The sequence below is a fragment of the Carettochelys insculpta genome, chromosome 7 (genome assembly GCF_033958435.1).
Source record: "Carettochelys insculpta isolate YL-2023 chromosome 7, ASM3395843v1, whole genome shotgun sequence".
Taxonomy (NCBI): domain Eukaryota; kingdom Metazoa; phylum Chordata; order Testudines; family Carettochelyidae; genus Carettochelys; species Carettochelys insculpta.
In genome coordinates this window covers 69734224-69757202 of record NC_134143.1, presented here as the reverse complement: position 1 = coordinate 69757202, position 22979 = coordinate 69734224, and the positions used below count along the sequence as shown (strand labels likewise).

At 48.3% G+C, this 22979-nt stretch overlaps 1 protein-coding gene across 2 annotated transcripts in view; it reads left to right on the top strand.

The window, feature by feature from the left end:
* The window catches only part of SORCS3 (sortilin related VPS10 domain containing receptor 3), a 477486-nt gene that overhangs the window by 13455 nt on the left and 441052 nt on the right, over window positions 1-22979 (top strand). The window contains exon 1 of one of the 2 annotated variants that reach the window (XM_074999212.1): window positions 13159-13386. The exons of the other annotated variant lie outside the window; for it this stretch is intronic. The gene's annotated coding sequence lies outside the window, so the exon portion shown is untranslated. Of the gene's footprint in view, window positions 1-13158; window positions 13387-22979 lie in introns of those variants that run through there. 2 annotated transcript variants of the gene reach the window in all.

The following is a 22979-nucleotide window of genomic DNA, read 5'->3' as shown; positions in this document are numbered from 1 at the left end:
TATTTATCCAGTTAAAACAGGTAAAGGGACACACACAAATGAGTGGCAGTCTGAGGTTTCAGGTGGTGATACAGCTGAAGAAACATACTGGCTCTGTGTGTCCATTTGGTCTAACCCCAGATAGGCCTGGAGAGTGCTTGCTTCTGTTTAGGAGTCTTTGCCCCTTTAGAGTCCAACTGTTATACAAACACTCCCTATGCTTCTGGTCAGGGATTTTTATCTCGCCTGCCTAGTTTACAAGCTGATGGGATAGGCCCATCAATGGCTATTAGCTGGGATGGGCAGGGGTGGTGTCGCTATCCTTTTTGCAGGCATGCTCACCCAGGGTGGGAGTGGGGGAGGGAGAGCAAGGAGTCAAAGGAGATAGCTGCCCCAGGACCCAACAATTCAAAAAAACCCAGGGCTCCTGGCCACTGCTACTGCAGCCAGATCCTCAGGTAATATGCTCTGGGCAGTGCTAAGGTCTGGCTGCGGGACAGGGCATTGCATGGTTCAGTTGTACTGAGGGGTGGATGCCCTAGCCCCACCCCACTGGGAGCACAGAGCCTTGCCTCAGGCATGTCAATTCTGTCCCGCCCCCCTCCGCCTGTTTGCCAGGTGTTGGGAATGGGCCACACTTGATGATTACCTGGTCTGTTCATTCACTCTGGGGCACCTGGCATCGGCTACTGTTACAAGACAGGATCCTGGGCTAGATGGACCCTTGCTCTGACACAGAATGGCCCTTCTTGTGATAAGCCTTTTGCATGGCACAGATGAGCCAGACTTGTTTGCACATATGCCTTTGCTAGTGTTCATTAAGGCGTGGGGCCTTGATATCAGCTGGCACTTATACTGCCAGCGTCACATTTGTAGTATTACCCACTCCTTGAGATTTCTGAAGTGCATGCTTCACTTGAAATCAGAATGCGTACTGGACGATGCTGCACACGGAGCTGTAACCAAAGTGAGTATTGTCCCCATTTTGCATGTGAGAAACGGAAGCACAAATAGGTTTAAGGCACTGATTCTGCCAGGCGTTGAAGGCTATGTCATGAGGTCTGTAACAGGGCAGCTCTCTCCTCTCATGATCACCCCCCGTCTGGTTAAATCCATGTATCTCTATTGCCTCAATTCAACATCTCTTTGATGATTCGGCCCTCTGGCCGAGTCATGCAGATTATGCTACAAACTGCTTCGGGGGCATGGGCATGTGCCCCTCCCATGTGCCCTCAGCAGCGTTCCTTCACAGTCTGTTCCCCTCTTGAGCAGGGAGAGTGTCTCCAGGGGTTCCCCTTCCAGAAACAAGGTCCTCAGATTAGGGCTGTACAGTAAACCCCTGATTTAACGGACCCTGGTATAACAAACTTTGGAAATAACGTATGCTGTCTGCCAGCCCCACCCCAAATAAATGCCAGAGACCCACCAGAGCCGCTTCCAGGGCTGGAGGAGCTGCCAGAGCAGCTGGAGCCACTGGGGTCAGAAGAACCAGGGTGGGGGGGTTGTGGGGGGGGCACAAGAGTTCTCCTCCCCCAGCCCCGTGTTTGTGGAGCGTGTCAGTGTCCAGCTGCCACTGCCTGCAGTGGCACTGAGCAGCAGTCACGGTGTCGGAGGCTGCTGCCCACTGACAGGCTGGGGGCAGCCACGCTCTGCCTTCGTGTGGGCAGCTCGGAGCCGGGGGCTGGGGGCGCTGCAGTGCTGAGAGCTGCACGAGGTGGAAGGAGCTAGACCAGCATTCAGCTCCTCTCCTGGTAATTGGGAGAGGGAGATGGAGGTGTGAGGGGAAGAATGGGGCAGGAGGGGGGAAGGGAAGAGGGTGTGGCAGAGGATAGGAGTGGGTGATGGGCTGGGAAGGTCAGTGCATCATCATACAGTATAGCCATTTGGATATAACGGACTTTCAGCATTAACAGACACCTCTTCCCCTTGTACTGGCTAATGCACCAATGCTGTGTCTCTCGCCAGCTCTGCACTCGGAGCTCTCCATGGTGCTGCTGCTTTCTCTGACAGCCAGTCCCATAGGTCCTCCCTTTAGGAGATCTCCAGCAGCGCTGGGGTCACTCTGGTTCTGCAGCTCTTATAGGGCCCTCCTAGTCCTTGACGGGCCACTTCCTCCAGCTGACACTCTCGTCTCCCTTGGAGGACTTCTGTATGGTTTACTGAGACAGAGTGTGACAAGGCCACAAGCCTCCAGCAAGAGGGCTTCAGGGCCTTGTTCTCCTCATTACAGGATACCTTTTAGTCTGTTGGCTTTAATGGGACTTAAATGTATATTTAAATGATTTACTTTATTAGGGGAAATAAATGCATTGCAGAACTGAGGCTTGAGACAGTTGCCCCAGGCACACAGCCAGTTATTGTCAGCACTGGCATTAAACTTCTGATGTTCCTGGCTCCAAACCTGAGCTCATCTGAGTCTGCGAGAGGTTGTCAAACTTTTTTCATAGCGTGGTGCTCAAAATATGAATGAGATTGTCATGTGGACCCCCATTCACATAGAATAACAGCCCCACTGACAGCTAATGTCATTGCCTGCACGGTCATGTCAGATTAGGTAGGCAGCTCATGTATGTTTAATTGTTTTTAATAAGTGGTGTTGTTTTATTACATTGCTAAATAGTAACTGTGCTCTGCAGGGTTGCTATTCATCACACCACCCCTTGTCACGGATTCTTCTGAGCTTAAAGTCCCTGGTGATCAGGCCTGACGATGGTAGGGGACAGCAGGGGTAGGTTCCTTGGGGTCTGGCCTTTCAAAGGGGCTGGATTTCTGGGCCCCTCTGAAAGCCTGTGGCAGTGCTGTGCTGCCATTGCTTGCATGGTTCTGAGGGAGTGGGCAGGAGAGGCAAGGGTTGGCTGCCCTAAGCTCTGCTCCTTTGGCCCTTGGTCTCGCCCCTTCCAGGGGCAAGGAACTGGGCTCCCCTCCCACCTTGCCCCCGGGCCCATGGTGGCTGTCAACACCACTGCTGATGAGTGTGTCTCACCATGTTGCAGGGTTAGGCCCCTTTGTTGCAAGACGTCTGTTCCTGGTGGGTTGTGTCAAAGCAAAACTGAAATGTTGAAAAGCTGCCTCAAAGTCACCCTGTAGGTCAGCACTCTGTGGAAACAGGCAGCACTTTCTTCTGCTCACATTGCTGTTCAAGGGTCTGCCAACTCTGATAGATTTGCAGAGCGGCGTTCTTGAGGATGCTTACAAGGGGCCTAATATGAAATCAGAGTGTCATTCCCGGGGTTCTAAAACAGCTGGCAGTTTACTGTAGCAAATAATTCAGAACATTGGCTTTGAGCTGGGGCTGCTAACTGACACAAGCCAACTACATAAATTATCGGTGATGGTGGGTTTCTTGGAGCAGGGGTTGGGTTACAAATTTCTCCAAATTTCTGTAGCGCACCCTTCGTGTTCTATGAGTTGGGATAATTTATCTGAAGCACCAGTGATTTTGATGCTTCAGGGCTTGCTTTGCAAATTATTTGAAGTTCCTTCTTTGTTATGAAACTGCAGCACCTCCCCAGTTTTGTCCTAGAAAATTAGCCCACCTGGAATCATATTTGATGAAGCCAAAATCCAGGAACTTGGTTGTGATCTCACTGATGCCAGCGTAAATCCGGAGAAATTCCTCCAGTCAGTGGCGATACAACAATGAAAAGACTCAGACCTTAAGAGTCTTTTTCAAGCTTGCTAGTTGGCTCAGCCAGGTGGGAGGTTGAATGGCTCATACCATACTTAGGGTGCTGATTGAGTCTCAGTATTTCCTAGTTGGTACAGCTGACTACAAAACAAAACTTTCTTATTCATGCAAAATTTTGCAATTTTTGAGAAGAAAATTTAACCTAAAAATGAGCACCAAAGCCAACATTTTTGGGGGCAGCAGGAAGGAGGGAGGGTTGGGAGAGGAAATTTCCATGACAAACCTCATTCAGGGCATTTCGTTTTGATTTTTGACCCTTGCTTTGTTAAATTTTGTATGTCACATTTTGAAGTGAAAAGTCATCATTTCACAATGGAAAATCAAAAGCCTCTTTTCAGATGTCTTTCAGCCAGGATGCAGTCAAAACTGATAAGGTGGAAAATTTTCATTTTGTCAAAATGTCATTTTCCAGTGGAAAACTATTTTGGCTACGTTTTTCTGAATGGTTCTAAAAGTTGGCAAGAGTCAAGAAAAAAAAAAAAAGACATTGGTAATGAACGTAGGGCAACCAGCTGGCAAGTGTGAAAAATCAGGACTGGGTGAGGGTAATAGTTGCCTCTATAAGACAAAGACGTTAATGTTGGGACGTTTGCTCAATCTAAATTAACCAGAGAAAATATATTTTGAGCCACACTTTATTACATTGTTCTAACCCGACCAATGAGGAAAGACTAAAAAGCCGTCCATGTTTAGTCTTAAAAAAAAAAAAGTGATTGGGGTGGGGTAGGCTTTGACCAGGTGTCTTCTGGAAGAGGGATAGATCTCTGTTGGCTACTGAAACCACACTGGGAGACTTTAATAGGCTGCTGAAAGGCTGGTTCGCAGTGCCGTGTTGCTGAGGCAGGCTCCCTATCTATCCTGGCTCAGCGCATCTCCCAGATGTGACCGTCATATCCCTATATGCAGGGGTGGTTAGGGTTCTCTGCGTGCTGCCCCTGCCCCAAATGCCAACTCCATAGCTCCCAGTGGCTGGGAACCATGGCCACTGGGGCCTGCAGAGGCAGTGCCTGCAGGCAGGGGCAGCGCACAGAACCATGTAGCTGCCACTGAGCCTAGGAGCCGAACATGCCAGTTGCTTCCAGGAGTGCCTGGGGTAAGCACCACCCATCCAGAGCCTGCATCCTTCACCCCTTCCCACACCCAAACTCCTTCCCAGAACATGAACCCTGCATCCCCTCCTGCACCCCAGCTTTCTTCCCCAGGCTTAGCCAGGAGCTCCATCACATGCTCTGAAACCCTCAGCTCTGACTTCGTCCCTGGCCCAGTTCAGTGAACGTGAATGAAGGTGGGGGAGGGTGAGCAAGGGCGGGTGGAGTGAGTGGGGCCTTCAAGAAGGGACAGGACTGGTGCATGGCCTCAGGGAAGGGCAGGGTGAGGGACAAGGGTGTTTGGGTTTATGGATTAGACGCCTGGAAATCCTAGCTAGTGGTGCCAAGTGGCTTCCTTGGCTCTTGCACCTTGTTTGCTGGGCTTTGACTTCAGGTCTGGCTATGTTAATCCTAACACTGGGTCACAGTTGGCCTGGTGGGACACTCATTTCCCAAACCCAGGCCAGTGACCCACTGCTTGCTTCCCTAAGCACCAAATACTGCTCCCACTGCACTCCTAAGAAGACTGACCAAACCCATGGAATTCAGTGGGGGTTTTGTCATTGGTTTCAATGGGCTTTGATCCTGAATGAATTTAGAGCCCTTAGTTACTAAGACAAAGCTCCCTCTATACTGTGCAGCGGTTGTTCCAATGCTATTATGCGCATGTGAAACCTGGACAACATACAAGCCTCATTTGAAGGCACTTGAACAATGTCATCAATGCTGCCTCAGGAGAATCCTAAACATCTCTTGAGAGGATAGGCACATGAACGCTAGCGCCCTTTAAGAGTCCAACATGACCAGCATTCAGGCCAAAATCATTCATCAACGGCTTTGTTGGACTGGTCATATGATTCGGATGTCTGATCAGCACCTCCCAAAAGAGATTCTGTTTTTCCAAATTGCAGGAAGGATGGAGGAGCACTGGGGGGACAGTGGAAGTGATATATGGACAGGCTGAAGAAGTGCAACATCGGTATCGAGACCTGGGAGAACCTTGACCAGGACTGTCCCGAGCAGAGAGTGGTAATCCGTGAGACGGTGGCGCAACTTGAGAGGTCCCATTTCAGTGCAGATGAGGAGAGGCAGAGAAGAAGAAAAAGGAAAAAACTGCCCCGCACCCCTCCAACAGCTACCAACACCTGCCCCTTAAGTGATAAGACCTGCGGCTCCAGAGTTGGGCTGATCAGCCCTCAATGGACTCACAAGTAGGAGGGTGACCTGAAGATATCTTTCTTATTTTCGAGTGACTGCCAAGAAGGGGAGTGAAGTGCATGGAGATCCCTGTCTGTAGGGTGATGTTAATGTGTTACTGTTTAAGTAGCCCTCATTTTTACTACTGCTTGTCACATAGGACCTGACTCAGAGCTCCATTAAAATCATGGGAGTCTTTGCATTGACTTCAGAGGGCTCTTAATTCTGGCCCATAATAGTTAAATTATGATTTGTTCTATTATAGATCTGTATTGTACTATAGGAAATACACATGCAAATGCAGACTGCACAATAAAACACATTATAGAGTACACTGCTACATGATGTTGGCTCTGCTCCCATGAGTCCATTGCCAAGTCTCATGCTTCATAGTCTATGCTGATCAGAGGTGGGAAAGCGGGGGGAAGGGAGGTCAGCAAAGATTAATTTTCCACTGTTGATGGGGCAGTTGCAATGGATGTTTGGGCAGGTACACAATAAAAGCGGGAGTTGACAGAGAATCTACTCCTCAGCTCTACCATACACTTCCCTGTCTGGCTTTGAGTGAGGTCATTTATCATCCCAAGTCTCAGTTTTCTTGTCTGTATAAGGATGACGATGTTTACATCCACTGGCACCAGGGCACTGGAGATCTATGGGGAGAAAGCAACATATAGGGCCTTATGTAGGCCCCAAATTAGCGAGATTGCATAAGCTTAGTGTTAAGCACATGAGTTCTCATTGACATCAAGGGGTCTCTTCATGCACTTAAAATTAGGCAGGTGCTTAAGAAGTAGACCTATGCAAAAATCACTTTTGCAGGAAATTTTGATTTCTTTTCCATTTTGATGAAATACCAAAACTAAATAAGGAAAAGTTATTGGGTTTTCAAAGATGGTTTTCAGTTTAAAAAAATTAGTAGAAATATTCAGGATCTGACAAGGTGAAAGATGAACACAGATGGTTTTGACCAAAACTGGGGAAAAAAAAACAGTTTTGCACCTTCAAGTTGGAAATTTTACATATCTATATATCTATATCTATATCTATATCTATATCTATATATATCTCAGACTGTTAAAATGATATTTTTTACCAGACTGTTAACAGTTTTTCACTGAAAATTGCTTTTCATTTTCCACCCAGAATAAGTTTCAGTGAAAAATTGCTAACAGTGCTGGTTAAATAACCTTGCTAAAATGAGGCTGACAGGTCCTTTGAGATTGGTGGAAGCCTTGCCATTGTCTCGAACAAGTATCATGTCAGAGGGGCAGTAACTACACAGTAAGCAGTGTGGCCTAGTGGCTGGAATACTAGCCAGGCACCGAGGAGACCTTAGTTCTGTTTCTGCCTTGGTGAGGTTACTTAATGAGTGATATAGAGTAAATCACTTAACCTGACTTTCACTGTCTGGGGTGTCATGATACAGTTGCTACCCCCAGCCCCACCATTGATGGAATCAGGGCCCAATCTACACATGCTGAGTTACTTTAGGAAGAGAAGTGTTTTCAGGGGAAGAGACCTTGGGAAACAAAGCAGGAGAGTTCCCAAGAGGAACTTCACCTGGGAAGCTAGTTACTTCCTGATGGGAAAACCCCCCTGTAGGAGTTGGTGTTAGTCTTATGATATTTTTCTTTGTCGTCCTTCTGTGGCAAACAGGCAATGCAGTGGTCCTACATTTCTAATCTTTCCCCAGGTCTTGCCTACGCAGCATAATGAAGTTTTGAGCATCTCCAGCCAGCCGGTACCTACCTGATCAGTCTGTAGGGACTTGTGGTCTAATAGCTGCTACATAAACATTACAGCAAGAACTCAATTTGTGATGTAACGTTTGAAGTGTAATTTAATCTCAGGTATGGGCAAAGTGCAGGACTGCAGATTATTTTTGTAGGGAGAGTCTTTGCTGGTGATTTAAAATGAATTATTCGTGATGAAATATTTAGCTTTTAAACAACAAATTGAATATGGTGAATTACATTTTATTTATTAATAGCTTGGCAAGGAGATTTGTAGGGAGTTCTGCAGAAGTGTGTACTGTTGTCATAATGCAAAACACGGTAATGCCTGTAATAATTTGATGAATTATTAATAGGTACAGTACCCATGGGAGTTCATAGGTGACAGATTTCAAAATTGCTTTTTGGGTTGGGAGGAGGGCATGGTGCTCTTTCAGGGTTTGGTGTTTATTGTGTGGGTGCATTTTGTTTTAAAGCAAGAACAAAATCAATGCAAACAACCTGACAAAGTTTCCTTCACTTGCTTTCTCCCCCTCTCCAACTCTTGCCAAATAAATACATCTAAGAACAATTAAAAGGTGCTGCTTGTCTTGATGCCATGTGTCTCACTCTTCAAGAGCCATATCTGTTTCCAAAACAAGGGTACTCAATACTCTGGAGCAGTTCTCCTTTCCCACCCTGGATTCTCTGCCTTCCTTGTTCAGTGGCAGGGGCTGTGGCTATGTGACCAGAGGAGGTGTGTATCTTCTGTGTCACCATCTGTGTGCTCCGTTCTGTGGCACAGCCGTGTAATGGTGTGGTATGGTATATGACCAGGTAGATGGTTAGCAGATGCTACAGCTCATTAAGCAAAATGATGCTTCTTTTGTTGTTACTTAGTCCTGCAGCTGACCTTTTCTTGTCTGCTTCATCTCACCCACCTGTTGCTTTCCATCATCACACCTGATGGGGGGCTTCTGGGTGGAGGACTGTTTTTTTATTACTTGTTTGACCAGTGTGGAACCTAATCGGAGCCTTACTTCTGTTTGGGAACCGTTGGGTGCTGCTGGAAGTGGCAGTCTCCTCACTGTGGTTCTTTAGAGGTAGACACTAACGATATTGTAGGGGAGAATCCTGAATCCTTTGTGGGAAAGAAGGTAGCCTTAGATCTGTGAGCTGGAAGGTTTTTGGCAAAGTGGAGTGTGTTCGGAGAAGAGCCATGGAAATCACTGAAGGATTAGACAACCTGCCTTAGAGTAACTGAGGTTCCTCAAGTCTGTCTACTGACAAAGAGGTTGAGGGATGACTTGGTTACAGCCTACTCGGGGGGGCATCAGCCACTGAGGGCTCTGGGGCAAGGTGGAAAGGATTCTCTGTGCCCCTGAAAGGGGTGGAGCCTTTCACAGAAGCGGCAGGGCTGGGAATAGCCAGTTCTTAGCACCGCCTGGACTGGGGCATACATTCCCCGCCAAGCCCTCAGAGCTGGGCCGAGAGGCCAGTGTGGAGCTCTGACGGCAATTCAAAGGCGCTCGGGTCTCTGGCTGCCACCACCACTGCTGCAGAAGGCTGGGAGCCCCAGCCCTTTTGAATTGCCAGGCCTCAGGGCACTTGGCCCCTTTGCAGCCCCCCTACCAGTGGGCTGGAGCCTATGAGTACCTAGACGGGGGGCAGTTATATAATGAGCGCTCCTCAGATCTAGCAGAGAAAGGGCTAACTCTGACCGGGGGCTAGGAGTTGAAGCTGGCCAAATTCAGACTGGAAGTAAAGGAAAAGTTTAGCAGCAAAGTAGTTAACCATTGGAAAAATTTTCCCAGTGCTGTGTCACACTGTCCATCGCTGACAAATTCTGACCCAAGAAGGGAGGTTCTTCTGCAAGATGGGCTCTCAGCATTATGCTGGGGAAGTTCTGTGGCGGTGTTGCACAGGAGGCCAGAGCAGATGGTCTCAATGGCCTTGGCACCTCAGAATCTGAGGTTCTGACATGGTTACTCGGTGTGGAAGTACATTCCTCTGAGAGGCCTGACTGAATGGGGTGGGACCGCTTCTGGAGTCGGGTGCCATTCAGCAGGAGCAAAAAGGTATGAGGGTCTGGCCTTGTGATTCCAGGATTAAAACTCAGCCACATCCTCCAGTGGAACATTGTATTACCGGAGAACCTAGAAGTCCAGTCATGGACCGCGACCCCGTTGTGCTAGGTGCTGTACAATCAGAGTTACTGCTGTGTAACCCAGGCAGGTAGATTTGGGGAAAGGAAGGTGTGATGTGGGGATGTGCCCCACTTTTAGCAAGGTGGTGGGTCATGAGATGGATGCTGGGGCTTTAGGATACCAAAAAGCATTGGGGGGGTGGGAGCAAAGTGGGCCCATTCTTGCTCTGATCTACACTGGTGAGAATTTGAACTGACACTGTTCATCTTGGTGGGATTTCTTGGGAGCTTGGACAGTTTGGCCCGATATCCCCACTTTTCTGGGGGTGAGTTTTGTCCCCAGGCTTTTTCCTGGTCCTTATTCCCCCCAGTGTGGGAGGAAAGGACTAGATGAGCTCTGGAAGGCCCTTCATTACATTTCTACCATAACTATGTCAACATAAATGGGATTTTAGTCCAGAACAAACAGGCTAAATCCTAAGTCTACTGACAGGGCTGGACTAAGTGGGAAAGATGCTCAAATGCAACTGTAACGGGTGTCAGAGCATAACTCTAACGTGTGCCAAGGCCCCAGGGCATGATGGGATCTCAATGAATTGCCCCATGACATTGAGCTTGGAGGGTGGGTGACCTTGAGGAGCCAATGAGCAAAGGGCTATGGCTGAGCATACTCTGTGGGGTGCCCTTTCTCCTGGGGCTTGTCCCTAAAGGCAGCGGGAGTTATTGTGAGTTTCTCAGTGCATCACAGGATCTGCCCCTCAGTTCCAAATTTTCCCCTCCCCTCCTTCCACTGCCTTCCAGCACTGTGGAGGGCTCTGACCCACAGGAGCCAGCAGGGCTTTGCTGTGTGCTGGGGAGACAAAGCTGCGGGTGGTAAAACTCATCTTCTGGTTAGAACAGTGGGATGCAGCTCTGTGGAGGGTGGTACAGGCAGGGGTTAAGCCTAGAAGCTGCCCTAGTACCAGTATGTGGGTGGAGGTCCTTGTGCCACTTCTGTGTTTGATGGTGTGGTGATGGTTGCCCAGGGAAACCCAGAGCGGTTGGGACAGCGGTTGTGGGGAAGCTCAGCTGGAGCTCTGTGGATTTGAACTCACTGCCTTGCTTGGACCCGTGCCCCCCCCCTTTGCCTTCTTGGGTTAGCGTTGCTCTGCTCAGGGAAGAACAGAGCTGCCCAGCTCCTCTGTGATGTTTCCTTCCTGGAGCCCACGCACCTGTACGCTGCCGTTCACACTAGCTTCCGCCTGGTCCCTGGGTTCCATCGCAGGGGCTGAATTTGTGGTTTTACCCGGTGTAGACCCTGATAATTTCAGAGGTGGCTGCTCTCTGTGCGCCCCACGCTGGTGGCTGACATCAGTGGGGTACTTGACTGGGGGGTGATGTGCCTGGTTTTACTTTCTATTCATTCACTGAGATGTGCTTACACTGTGCATGACTGCACTCTATACTGAAACACCACCCACGTCAATAACAAATGCAGCAGCCGCAGCGGGGAGAGATTGCCAACCAAATGCTGACAGGTGCGCTCCATCCTCGTCCCCTAGAAACTCATGTTACAAGCTCTGTGTGAGGTGGGCTGTGGTGGCAAGAATCTAGAGACAAGTGTGGGGTTGTGTCCAGCCTCTGAGCCAGACCTGCAGTGCAGGCTATTTCTGCTTCTGCATGGGAGCTGGGGGCTGTGTGGGGGAGGATGCTGGCACAGAGAAACGCCACTTTTGCAGCTGGTAGGTGTGCTCTTCGGGAGGTGGTCCTATCACTTTCTTGAGGCAGGAGTAAGGAAAATAACAATCTTTAAAAAACAAATTAAAAATGACCCCCAAAATCGCAAGCTGCAGCTTTCTGCGTACTCAGTCAAGACCCTGTGATTTCTGTTCATTCTTAGTAATGCTACAGAGCCACCCATTGAGCTGCACCACGCTGCTGGGAGCTTGGCTGGTGCATTTTACAGAAGGGGAAACTGAAGCATGAGTGAACCAGCAACTATGTTTTCCAGAGTAGCCACTTGCTTGGACAGCCTCAGCCTTTGGGCACCCAATGGAGTGACTTCTCCTGAGTCTGTGTGGTTCTCACTGCCTCGAGCTGGAGATGTCGGGCCATAAGTGTCTCAAGCTGGGCCCCTAAACAAAAACGAGTTACTCAAAATCTGGGGCCACTTTTGGCCTCTGTCGCTTGTCCAAGGTCACCCAGGAAGCTGGGGCAGAATGTGAGCTAGAACACTAGTAGGCGAATGGAGGCCCGTCCAGGCAATCCACTCACGGTCCCAGAGACATTTTGCTGATGTTGAGTCTCTGCAGGCTTGGTCCCGCAAACCTCCTAGTGGTTTACCATGCCTGGCCACTGGCAGCTGGAGGGGTCCTGGCTGAAGATGTTCAACACCAGCAAAATGTCTCATGGCCTGTCAGCAGATTGCCCGTGGCCTGCAGGCTGCCCACCAGTGAGCTAGAACGTGCAATCTTATGGGAGGGGCCGGGGAGGGGGGCATCAATTTGGTCACCTGACCAGTTTTCTGGCGTGACCAGAAGGCCTGTCCCGAGAGAATCCATCTCAAATTTTACACAGAGCCCCATGCATATTGGGGTGGGGCTCTAGGTGCTTGGGAGGAACTAGGCAATTGTCCTACAGTGCATACGTGAGATTAATGAAGTTCGGTTACATCCCTTGCTGTTGAGTCTCAAGAGCTTGATCTAGGGTGTTCCCTAGGGCGCATGAGACCCAGATCCCCTGATGCCCAGGCCTGCCCCCTCCCAGCCAGACCACCCATGGGAATAACTAATGCAGAGATAAAGCAACCCTCAGGAAAAAGTCTGTTTTGATTCCAGTGATTCCTTTCCCCCAACCTTTTCAAATGAAGCAGCAGGCCCATGAGAAGCCCCCTTTACCTGTGCTGTAGTTTCAGTACAGGATGGTGGCAGTGGGTCAGCTCTCTGCATCCCCCCTCAGTCATATAATGTCATCGCTCTGGAAGCCCCCAATTAAGTCACTTGTCCGTTTACCCCCTCCCTTTCTAGCAGGCCTTCTGCAGGTTGCCAGGCAACCAGGAAAGGATTGCTAGGCATGCATATTCGTTATTAGCAGCCATTGTGTTTTCCCTCCTCTGCTTGCTCCTTTCCTCCTGTATGTTGATTTTACAACTGAGATCATCAACACACAGTCCAAAGAGTCTCTTCTGATTTTTTTCCCCCCTGGTGTTTATAGTGGGCACTAAGAGACAGGAAATATTTGGATGGACTCCCAGTGCTGCCTGCTAAATTAAGATTCCTGTTAAGAATGACTTAGGAAGGAAAAAAGTATCATTGCAGTGTATTGGGCAAGGGCTAAAAATCTCTCAACAGCCTCCAATGGAGCATAGTTTCCCGAACTGGGGGCTGTGCCCCCCTGGGAGGGCATGAAGAAATTCCTGGGGGGGTGCGAGGTGACCCAGCTCCCCCCATCATTCCCACTCCCTAAAGATAAAGCTGGACTTTGCTTCCGGCTCTCAGCCTCTGTCATTTTATGTGGGCAACCCGGTGTAGCTGCTATAAAAAGCAGGCAGCCGGCGAAGACCCACATGGAGCTAGCCGCCTCCTGCAGAGCTGAGTGAGTGTGGTTTGGGGAAGGGAGGGGAGGGGAGGAGGAGAAGAATGGGGTTAGATGGGAGGCTGGGGGTGCCTGACCTGGGGGAGGAGGATGGGGTGAGAGTGGGGGACTGGGGTGCCTGGCTTTGGGGGAGGGGAGGGGCGTGGGTGGCAGGGGGGCTTGTGGGGCTTGAGTGTCCATCCCCGGCACTGTGGGGCTTGAGCAGCTTGGGCTGGCGGGTGGGCGGTTGGCCCGAGCGGCGTGGGGCTCAGGCAGCTGGTGGGTGGGTGGCTGGCCCTGGCAGCATGGGGCTTGGGTGGGCAGTTGGGGTGGCTGGCGGGTGGGCGACTGGCCCCGGCAGTGCTGAGCCTTGGTGGCTGGCAGGTGGTTGGACCCAGCAGCTGCAGGTGGGGCGGGTGGCTGGCTCTGGCAGCGTGGTGTTCGATTTAAGGACGACACAGCTGGGAGTGAATGCAATTAATTGTATTAGAGGCAACCCCCACCAATAAATCACAAAGCCATCTAAGTTCTTTTTCTGATCCCATGTATCTAGACATAAATCAGGACTAATGCTTGAAAGCAGTGGAGCGACACTAGGGTGAACTGGAACAGAATCTTAGGAAAGTGATAATTAATTCCATTTATGGTTTGAAATATAAAGACAATAGCATCTCTTCTCCTGACCTTTTGACAGATAGATCCTAAACTGGAATAGGCCCATTAACTTCAAAGGGGCAGGTTTAACACTGCCTTTAGTTCTGGCCCTATATCTGTAGAAATTATTAGTAAAAATACAGCTGAAACGTGTTCAGGTGGGAATGACTCCTCAGTCCCTCCTCCTTCTCCTGCAAGTAACACCTTATTTCAAGTAATCTGGATGAAAAGAAATCATTGGCCCGATCCTCATCATTAAATCCAAATTATCTTGTCTCCCATCCAAAATTCAGCAGGAAGCAGAGCTGACCTGCGAAGATCTAAGTTCTGAGAGTCTGAAAAAGGAGTTTAAAGGGTATAGTTTCCTGTGCCAGCCCCAATATGTGCCTTGCTGTGTCTGTGTCCTGTACATTGTTCTGGAAAGATGAACTGTTTCCTACTCTGAGCACTGTACCAGCATTCATTTACTCAGCCCCTCTGTGAGCCAGTTTTATTGACCCTGTCAAGGTCTATGGAATCACAGCTCTTCTGACACAGAAGGCACTTGTAGATAGCCAGCTACAGATGCAAACAGTCAGTCTTCCGCATAGCTTTGGTTCCAGCTCACTCTCCTTGGTTTACCAGGGGCTGTGCTCTGGAACCGTGGAAAGACATCAAGTGGCTAAATTACACATTTCAGGGAAGCATGTCATTGCAGTCCACATGTGCAGGCAGGCAAGCTGTGACAAGGCTAAGGCCAACATTTCCATACCTGAGTGCCCGAGGTTAGTTTTTGAGAGCAATTACTGTTCCTAGTTACTGCAGTGGGAGTCTTGCTTGAGCAAGGCCGATGTTAAGTTTATATATGCAGGAACATTCTCCTTTCTGATGATCCTGCACATGAGTTGTCTACTCAAGCAATGACATATTCATCCAGTTCTGGCAATGCAACAGCTTATTACATTTGTGATTCTGGATCAACTAAATTGTCAGGGGTCACTGGGGGACTGAGGCAGGACAGAAAGGACCTATAGTGGAGAGTCCTGAATCAGGGCTTTCCATGCTACATCATTCCAGAGACCCAATTTCAGAGGCTGAATCTGCAGCTTAAAGTATCTCCCCGTGCAGGGCCATCCCTAAGCATCTTCAGGGTACGCGGCTACATAGGGCACCACTAAATTTGGGGCACCACTTTGCATTGATTAGGTAGTGCCCTTTGCTGCGCCTATGTGTGCCCAGCACAGCCACAGACCAGAGTTGCCTCAAGCAGCCTCAGTCCCTGGCCTCTGATCCATCTCCAGGGTGTGGCCACCCAATCCCCCAGCCCTTCTGCCCCAACTCTGCCTTCCGGCCCCACAGCCCAATCTCCCTGGCCCCTCCACCCTACTCCTGCCTCATGGCCCAATCTCCTGGGCCTGCAGTCCCCCACCACCTCCTGGCCCTGCGACTCAATCTCCTGGCACCCCTGCCCCCTGCTCCACCTCCAGACCTAGCGGGTGAATCCCTCAGACCCCCACACCCTGGGCTGATGGCTCCCCAGCTCCAGTGGCCCCGATCTCCTGCTCTGCCTCCCAACCCACATATCTAGTGAGCTGCATCGGTTCCTCACCCACCTGTTCCCCCACCAGCCTCCCTGTCGGCTCCTGCCCCCACAGCCTTGAGCACAGCACCCCTCTCCCTCCTCCTCAGAGGTGCTCTTTAGCTCCCCAGCAGGGAGGGAGAGACCAGGGGCTCAGGCTACATAGGGCACCCGAAGCCATACGGATGGCTCCCGCTTAGCCATGAGAATCCCAGTACGCCTTTCCCCTCACCTGCTTATAGCCCTCTGCTTGCTCTTTCATGTGCCGTACGTTGCACTCTACTTCATCCCAAATTGCTACTTTTTCTTGTTTTTGAGAGACTGTTAAGCTCCCCGATGCTCTTACTGCTTCTGAGCCAGGGGTCCAGTGGGAAATGGGCTCAGTGCTTGCCCGTCTGACATGTGGACTCCATGCCATCCCTGGGAGCCTGAGCTGGCTCCCTTTGCTTGGGAAGTACACAGAAATTCAGGAGCTTGCTGAGGCAACCCCAGAGCCTGCCCTGGATGGCAGGTTAGGCTCGAGAGCCATTTGTTATCGCAGGCTTGCTGCTTTGTGGCCCATTCCAGAGGAATTTGGCAGCTGTGGGGATTCCAGGCCTGCCTCCTGCACTAATTCGTTAGCGAGCACCTTCCACCTGGGACAGATTTCTCAGTTACAGGCAAATCCCAGCACAGTGGAGCCTAGCGGGCCTTAGGGAAAGCAGGTGTCGTTACTTGCATGTCAAAGGAACGAACTCAAAATCCCACCAAAAGCATCTTGAAGGAAATGGGCTAAAGAGAAATGGAGTCAGCATGAAGGGATTCTGCAGCCCAAGGGCATAGAGATTAGAGTTTGGCTTCTTGTATACGTTGCTCTGCATGGGTATGGGATCATGGCTACTACCCACAGGCCCACCAGCCCACTGAGGGACACATGAGCGCAAGTGCTACGTTAGGGTGCTACTTTGGTAGCCCTGCCACCATGAAATGAACAATTAGGACAAAGCAGAACGTATTCTTCACTAAATTTGATGGATAATTAATTCCAGCTTCCTTCAGCTGTCTCTGATTTCTCCAGGCGAACACATCATGAGAACATTGCCGTTCCTGGTGAACGTTCATGAGAACATCACCATTCACGGTGCAAAGCCATTGGGACTACCACGGAATCTGGAGTTTCCGTAAAGGCTTGGAATCCTCTCAGACACAGCCCAGCTTTGAATGAAACTGATCTGGTTTCACTCACAGCAGGGTGGTGGTTTGCATAAACCTGGGCCAGTCCCATGAAGTTAAAACGAAATGCAGAAATCTCCCATTTTTGAGACCTCGGAATTTCATGACAGATTTTTGCATGGCCCTACTGGCTGCACTTCTCCGCCACAGTGATGGGCAGAGGCTCAGAACCCAAACACTCTGCTTCTGCCATTGCACAAATCTCAGGGTTGCTTTTCTGTGGCCATTGGGAAGGAAAGCATTGTGGAACAGCATGCTTTTTCTTGCCTTTCCTAAGTGAGTGATTGCATGGTACAGAGGCTTCAGCACAAATGGCCCTCTGCAGCCAGGAACCATAGAATATTTTTATTCCCTGTGATGAAAATCCCACCTGTGTTTTACTTGCCTCCTGGGAAAACAGTGTCATGTTAAAGTGATGCTACTGTAAAACTGGTGTTCTCCAGCTGATAAGAATGCTGTTGTTCCTGATTTACACTGCTGTCTCTGAGAACTGTGGGTCTACTGGACAGCAGACGTCAGGCTGAGCCAAAGAAATGGAACCTGTCGGAAATTCCTGCGTTATGTTTTGAGACATACCCATCTGCACGCCCAGGTGGAGCAAGGGCCGGGAGACAGACAGCTGGAATGAGAACAGTGAGGAAGGAGGCCTGTTCCATTGGAATTAAGCTTTAGTTCTCAGCTCAGCAAGCCCCTTTGCTGTAGGGAAAGCAGAAAGGAAAAGCAGCTTTCACTCCTCGGGGATGAGCTGGTGCTGAGAGGAATCTTGACCAGTTTGGAAATGCCATTTGTGTCAGCCTCACCGGGGAGCGCTGTCTGCTTCTTTTTCTCTGCCTGCCGGCGAGGCGGGTTCCTGTCATGGGGAACAGGCCTGTTTGGAAGTTGCAGTCTGAGATGAGGGGAGCAGGATGCAAAGGAGCCAAGTGCTGCGCACTGCACAGGCCGAGGTTTACTTGAAAAGCAGAGGACAGGGGAATAAACCGCAGCTGCCAGGCCACCTGCTAGACACTGAGTGGTATTTTCTGGCGCTGGTTCAGGACCACCTGCTGCCACGTGGGGACTCATCCAGAGTCTGGTGTCAGTCTGGAAGGAGGATTTCTGAGCAGGGGCAGATTAAGGGCAGGTGGTGCCCTGGGACAACACGGTCACGAGCTCCCCCCAGTATATTAAAATATTCATATAATGTCAATATTTATGCTTTAAACACCACACATGCCTATTATTACTCACACTGCCTAATAAAATTACATTTAAGTTAATTTTCAAATAAGAATGACAAAACACAGTTCTTTAGATCCATTAAAGCAAATTCTTGAAACAAAATGGAGTTCTGGAGCCCTGGGGCCCCTCACACCTGGGGGGCTTGGGGCAATGGTCCCATTTCCCCTTAAGTCAATCCGCCACTCTTTCTGAGAGATGGTGGGATTCTAGTATTTTGTCCCTAGAGAGGTATTGAAGTCCAGCTGCTGGGACTACATAGTTCCCTTAGGTTTGTTATTCCTTCTTCGAGGCCCTGAGGCACACACATTAAGACCTGCATTTAATTCCTCTGCCAGCCTCTCACTCCTATGATCAAGTATCCACTGAGTGCTTGGCAGGGCAGGCTGTGGCCAAACTGGTTAGGGAAGTAGCTTGGATGTTGGGAGGAGTAAGTTTAACTCGTTGCTCTGGCACATACTCCTTGTGTGAACTTGGGCTAGTCACTTATTCTCTGTGCCTTGTTTCCTTATGGGACTAATTCTTCCAGGCCTCACAAGTCATTGAAAGATCTCCAGGCACTTACATATAAAGATAATTGAGGCACATGAAAAAACACAGGAAAATGGACAGAGGAAGAGGAAAAAAGGACAAATTGCCATCCAAGCTGTAGGCAGCGATAGAACCAGTGACAACTGGGCCAGATGGTGTCTCCTCCTCCTTGCCCCGCAATCATTTTTCTGGGGAAAAAATGTGGATCTGACCATGTCAGAACATTTTGTGAATGCATATCTGGGCTGCCAAATTGTTTTGGATGAAAGAAGCCTAAAAATGTGCCACTTTCAAAATGAAATGCTTCGATTTTTTCAGTTTGAGGCAGCTTTTTCTTTCAACATTTCTTTGACTTCATTTATTAAATAAGATGGTCAGAACTGAAATGTTTTGACTTTTTTTTTGTCAGAATGAAACATCTTGCTTGACCCCCCAATAATTTTTTCATTTGTTGATTTGCCAAAAAGTTTCTTGTTTGGTTCAGTCCGAAATGAATTCCCCAATTTCCTCTCCCGCCCCCCGCTTTTTCTTTTTGAAATGGCCAGTGAACGGAAAAAGCCATTATTCGCCCAGCTCTTTAGCAAAGGCTATTTGGACATTACCTTATCTTTAGCAATTGCTGTTAGGGACTTATGGGAAGTGGAGTCTGGCTTCTTTTCTGAGCCCCTTCTGAAAGCCAGCCAGCCCGTTGCATGATAACCTGCCTTCTGTCACAGCCCCTGTGCTTTTAACCATTTGCAAAGGACCAGTAATTTCAGGGTTGGTTTAAAAAAACTGCACTTGAAGGGGTAGATGGCAACTGCTCACTGTTTACAAGTTGTGGAAAGGATGCTGGGCTTTCTGGGCTGGGAGAAATGGCACTTCATAGCTAACTAGAGAACAGAGCAATGTTGCAAGATTTGCAAAAAGATCTGCCTTACAGAATGGAGTGTTTGCATCCTTTTTAAAGAAGACTGTTATCTCCTTCTGGCCAACAAGGAGCATCAGGATGAATAGTACCTTGCCATACTCCTAGGGTTGAAAAAGATGCAGCAAGGACCAATGTTCCCTCTAATTTTTCCACCTGAGGGCAGAATAAATTTTGTTACGCGCACCCAAGCATGTGTTGATGTGCACCACCAATGGAAGCACAATGTGGTCACTGTGGACACTCTGCTAATCTGCTGGGTGGCACCTGAAACTCTCCTGAGTGGCTGCCCAAGCACTCAGCTTAGAGGGGACGTTGGCAAGGACCACAATTGGACTGTCAACCCTTTACGTTTGTGCTGTACCTGACACCATAAGGGCCTAACCCTGACTTTGGGGCCTCTAGGAGCTGCCGTACTATATAGGCATGGAGTTGTGTTTGCACACACTTTTGGGGAAGGGGCACTGTATCTAGCTCAACTGTGCTATTTTTCTTATCACACTATAGCATAGTACTGCTTTGTACTGTGAAGTGGTTTTCAACCTACACGTAGGAAGCAAATCTTTTCAACACAACGCAGCACAACCTATGTTTTATGGTGATAACAAAAGTGGTGGGACGGCACCTGTCTTTGCCTTGGGGGCCAAGGTGTTTGTATGAGAGAGGCTGACCAGCAAGAAATAGGTTATTTAAAATACCTGAGTTTACATCATAATTAACAAGTATGGACTCAAAACAAAGGCTTCTATTGGAGAGAAGATGTTGAGCAAACTCATCTTCCCTGATTGCTTCTAACTGCCCCTCTGCTGAAGCTGGGTGACCTTTTTTTGTGACGATTATCTGATATTTGCTGCTTTTTTTCCCCCATCAGACATTGGCAGTCTTTTTCCATCTGTTGGGAAATGGATTGTTCTTATCTGTGCAATAAGCTCAGCTGTAACTGGAGCCAGTTGAAGGCTTGTTTTAAAATCCTGTTTATTAAAAATATAAATAAGGGTGACAGGGTTTCTCTCGCTCTCGCCTCTGCATTCTCTTGGTAAACTTAGGAACTCTCTGTGTTTTATCAGCTGATCAAAAGAGGCATCACTGAATTCATCCACAGTTTCTAAAGAACAGCTCATTTGTATGTGTGTGTGTCCTTACGTGTACATTTAGAGTGTGGGTGTGTGTTTACGGGGGATGTTAATGAATACATGGTACTTGTTTGTTAATGGTTGGGAACCTAGGTTCTTAAACGTGTAAATGGAGAGACTGGAGAATGGTTCAATCTGAAAACATGATCAAAGATCAGGGAGTGGCACATCCCATCTGATCTAATGTGCTGTGGAAATTAAATATTCTGTTTCAATGATGTCCTCCTGCCATGAGTTATGCAGAAAGTAATTTAATAGCATTGGAAATGGAGCTCTAAATATATGTGCACTTTGGTACAGGAAAAACTGAGCTCATGAAATAAAATAATTTTGTATAAAGGTAGGGCTTGCTGGAGTAAGGCCAAACTCCAGCTGTTGAGCAGGAGGAATCCTGCAAAATTATTTTCAGGAGTATTTACTGAAACAAGTTTGCCTGAGCTCTGCTCATGCCCCTTCTGAGTTCCCATTTTTAAGATTGTCACTGGCTTCGTCATTCACCGAGAACAAATTTTAACCAGGAGCACCAATATTTCATTGGAAAATCCAGTTTTTAAATTTATGCCCACAAGTCTCTTTACCCAGATTGTTTGAATGTTCATTAGAGCTGGTGGAAGAAAGAAAAATGAGACTTTTGAATGGAAATATTTTGTTTTTCATCATTTACAAAATACATTTTTGAAAATGAATTTTGGGTCCATTTATTTACATAGTGCTTTTTTACTACAAATATGGTTTAAAATGTTGAAATTATAAATTTTAATAAAAAACATCATGGGTGTTTTGATTTCTGGAAGAAAAATGTTGATGTGGGGAAAATGGGCATCTTTTGCCAAAAAAAACTTGTTTAAAATGTTTTGATCAATTGTAATACTTTGACAGTGCCATGTGAGAAAAACACATACACCTGGTTGAAAACCTTATCTTAGAAATTTTTGGGGATTATAACAACTTTTTCAGCGTAATGGAAATGTTGCAAAATGTCAGTGTTTGCAGAAACAACTTCCTTTTTTCCCACCGGGATTTCTTGGTTTTGGCATTTCAGTGTCCCTTCCCCCTCAAAATGCAATGAGAAATGTTGATGAAAATGGAAAAAAAAGTGTTTTGAAATGGAGGGGAAATAATCATTTTCCAATCAGTTCCACTCATAAATAAATATGGCAATTCACAGCGAAGCCAGAATTGAAATCTCAAGTAGACAGCGTTGAATATTTGCAGTGAGTTGTGTGTTTGCAAGGGACAGAGTGAATTTTTAAAGTGTCACATGTTCAAAAAGTATATACAGTGGAGGAAGCTGAGACCGTCTCAGAAACCTTTCACAGACAAAGAGGCCACATTTTTGATACATGATTAGTGGCAAATAATTTGCTTGGCTCTAGTTTACAGCATTTCCTGCCTTGTTAGTGGTAGAGACCATCATAAAATAGATAATTTAAAATATTTATGTTTCTAGGCCTGACAGTCACCTTGCATGGGCTTTAGGCCAATAACTGTAGTTTAGGGTGCTTGGACTTCAGTGCAATTACTCCTGATTAATACCAGTGAGGGGGAAATGCTTTCTGGGCAAAGCAGGTACGTTTAAGTGAAACTAAACCTCTGGGTTTCGAGGTAATGAAGGGGTCATCTCTGAGGATCACACACAGGCATCAGATATTGGGGGTAACACTAGAGATGTGGCTACAAGAGGGGATTTTGTCCTCGTCAATGTATTATGATTACTCTGCAGGCCCACTGACAGGGATGGGACAGGCCCCTTTGAAATGTCATGGCAGCCCTGCTCTGCCACTCTACCTCTGGACAACTCTGAGCAGGAGTAGGGTATCCATCACTGCCAGCCGGGCAGTGCTGGAGGCTGACTGCCATAAACACTGTCCCTTCTGGACATTGCACTGTAAATCTGGGTTTATGACTGCTGGACCCAGCTCTCACAATGGCACGAATATGTCCACAATGCACAGCGCAGACCTTCTGACCTGGGTTGGTGGCTTGAGCTGTGTCTACACTGTGTGGGCTCAGACCAGTTCAGCTGACAGTGAGGACACAGCAAGACTGGATCAGACCTAACGTCCCTCTCCTCTGGGCTTTAGAGATGGGCAGCACCAGGGTCTCCAGAGAAAGGTGTAAGAATGCTACTTTGGGAGGATGTGGGGTGGCCTGTTTGGGCCTGAGTCACCGCAGGATTCAGGCTCTGACCCACACCCTTGCCCGGATCCTCAGACCCAGGTCCTGAGAGCTTGCTGACTCGTATGAGATTGGCTGGGTGAGTGCAAGCGGGAGTCAGGCATAAATCTCAGTCAGAGCCAGTGTTCCCTCTAACCTTTTCATCCATGCATGGAATGGAACTTTTATGTGCACTGAAGCAGAGGTGAATGTGCACCACCAACAGAAACAATCGAGCTGAGGGCAA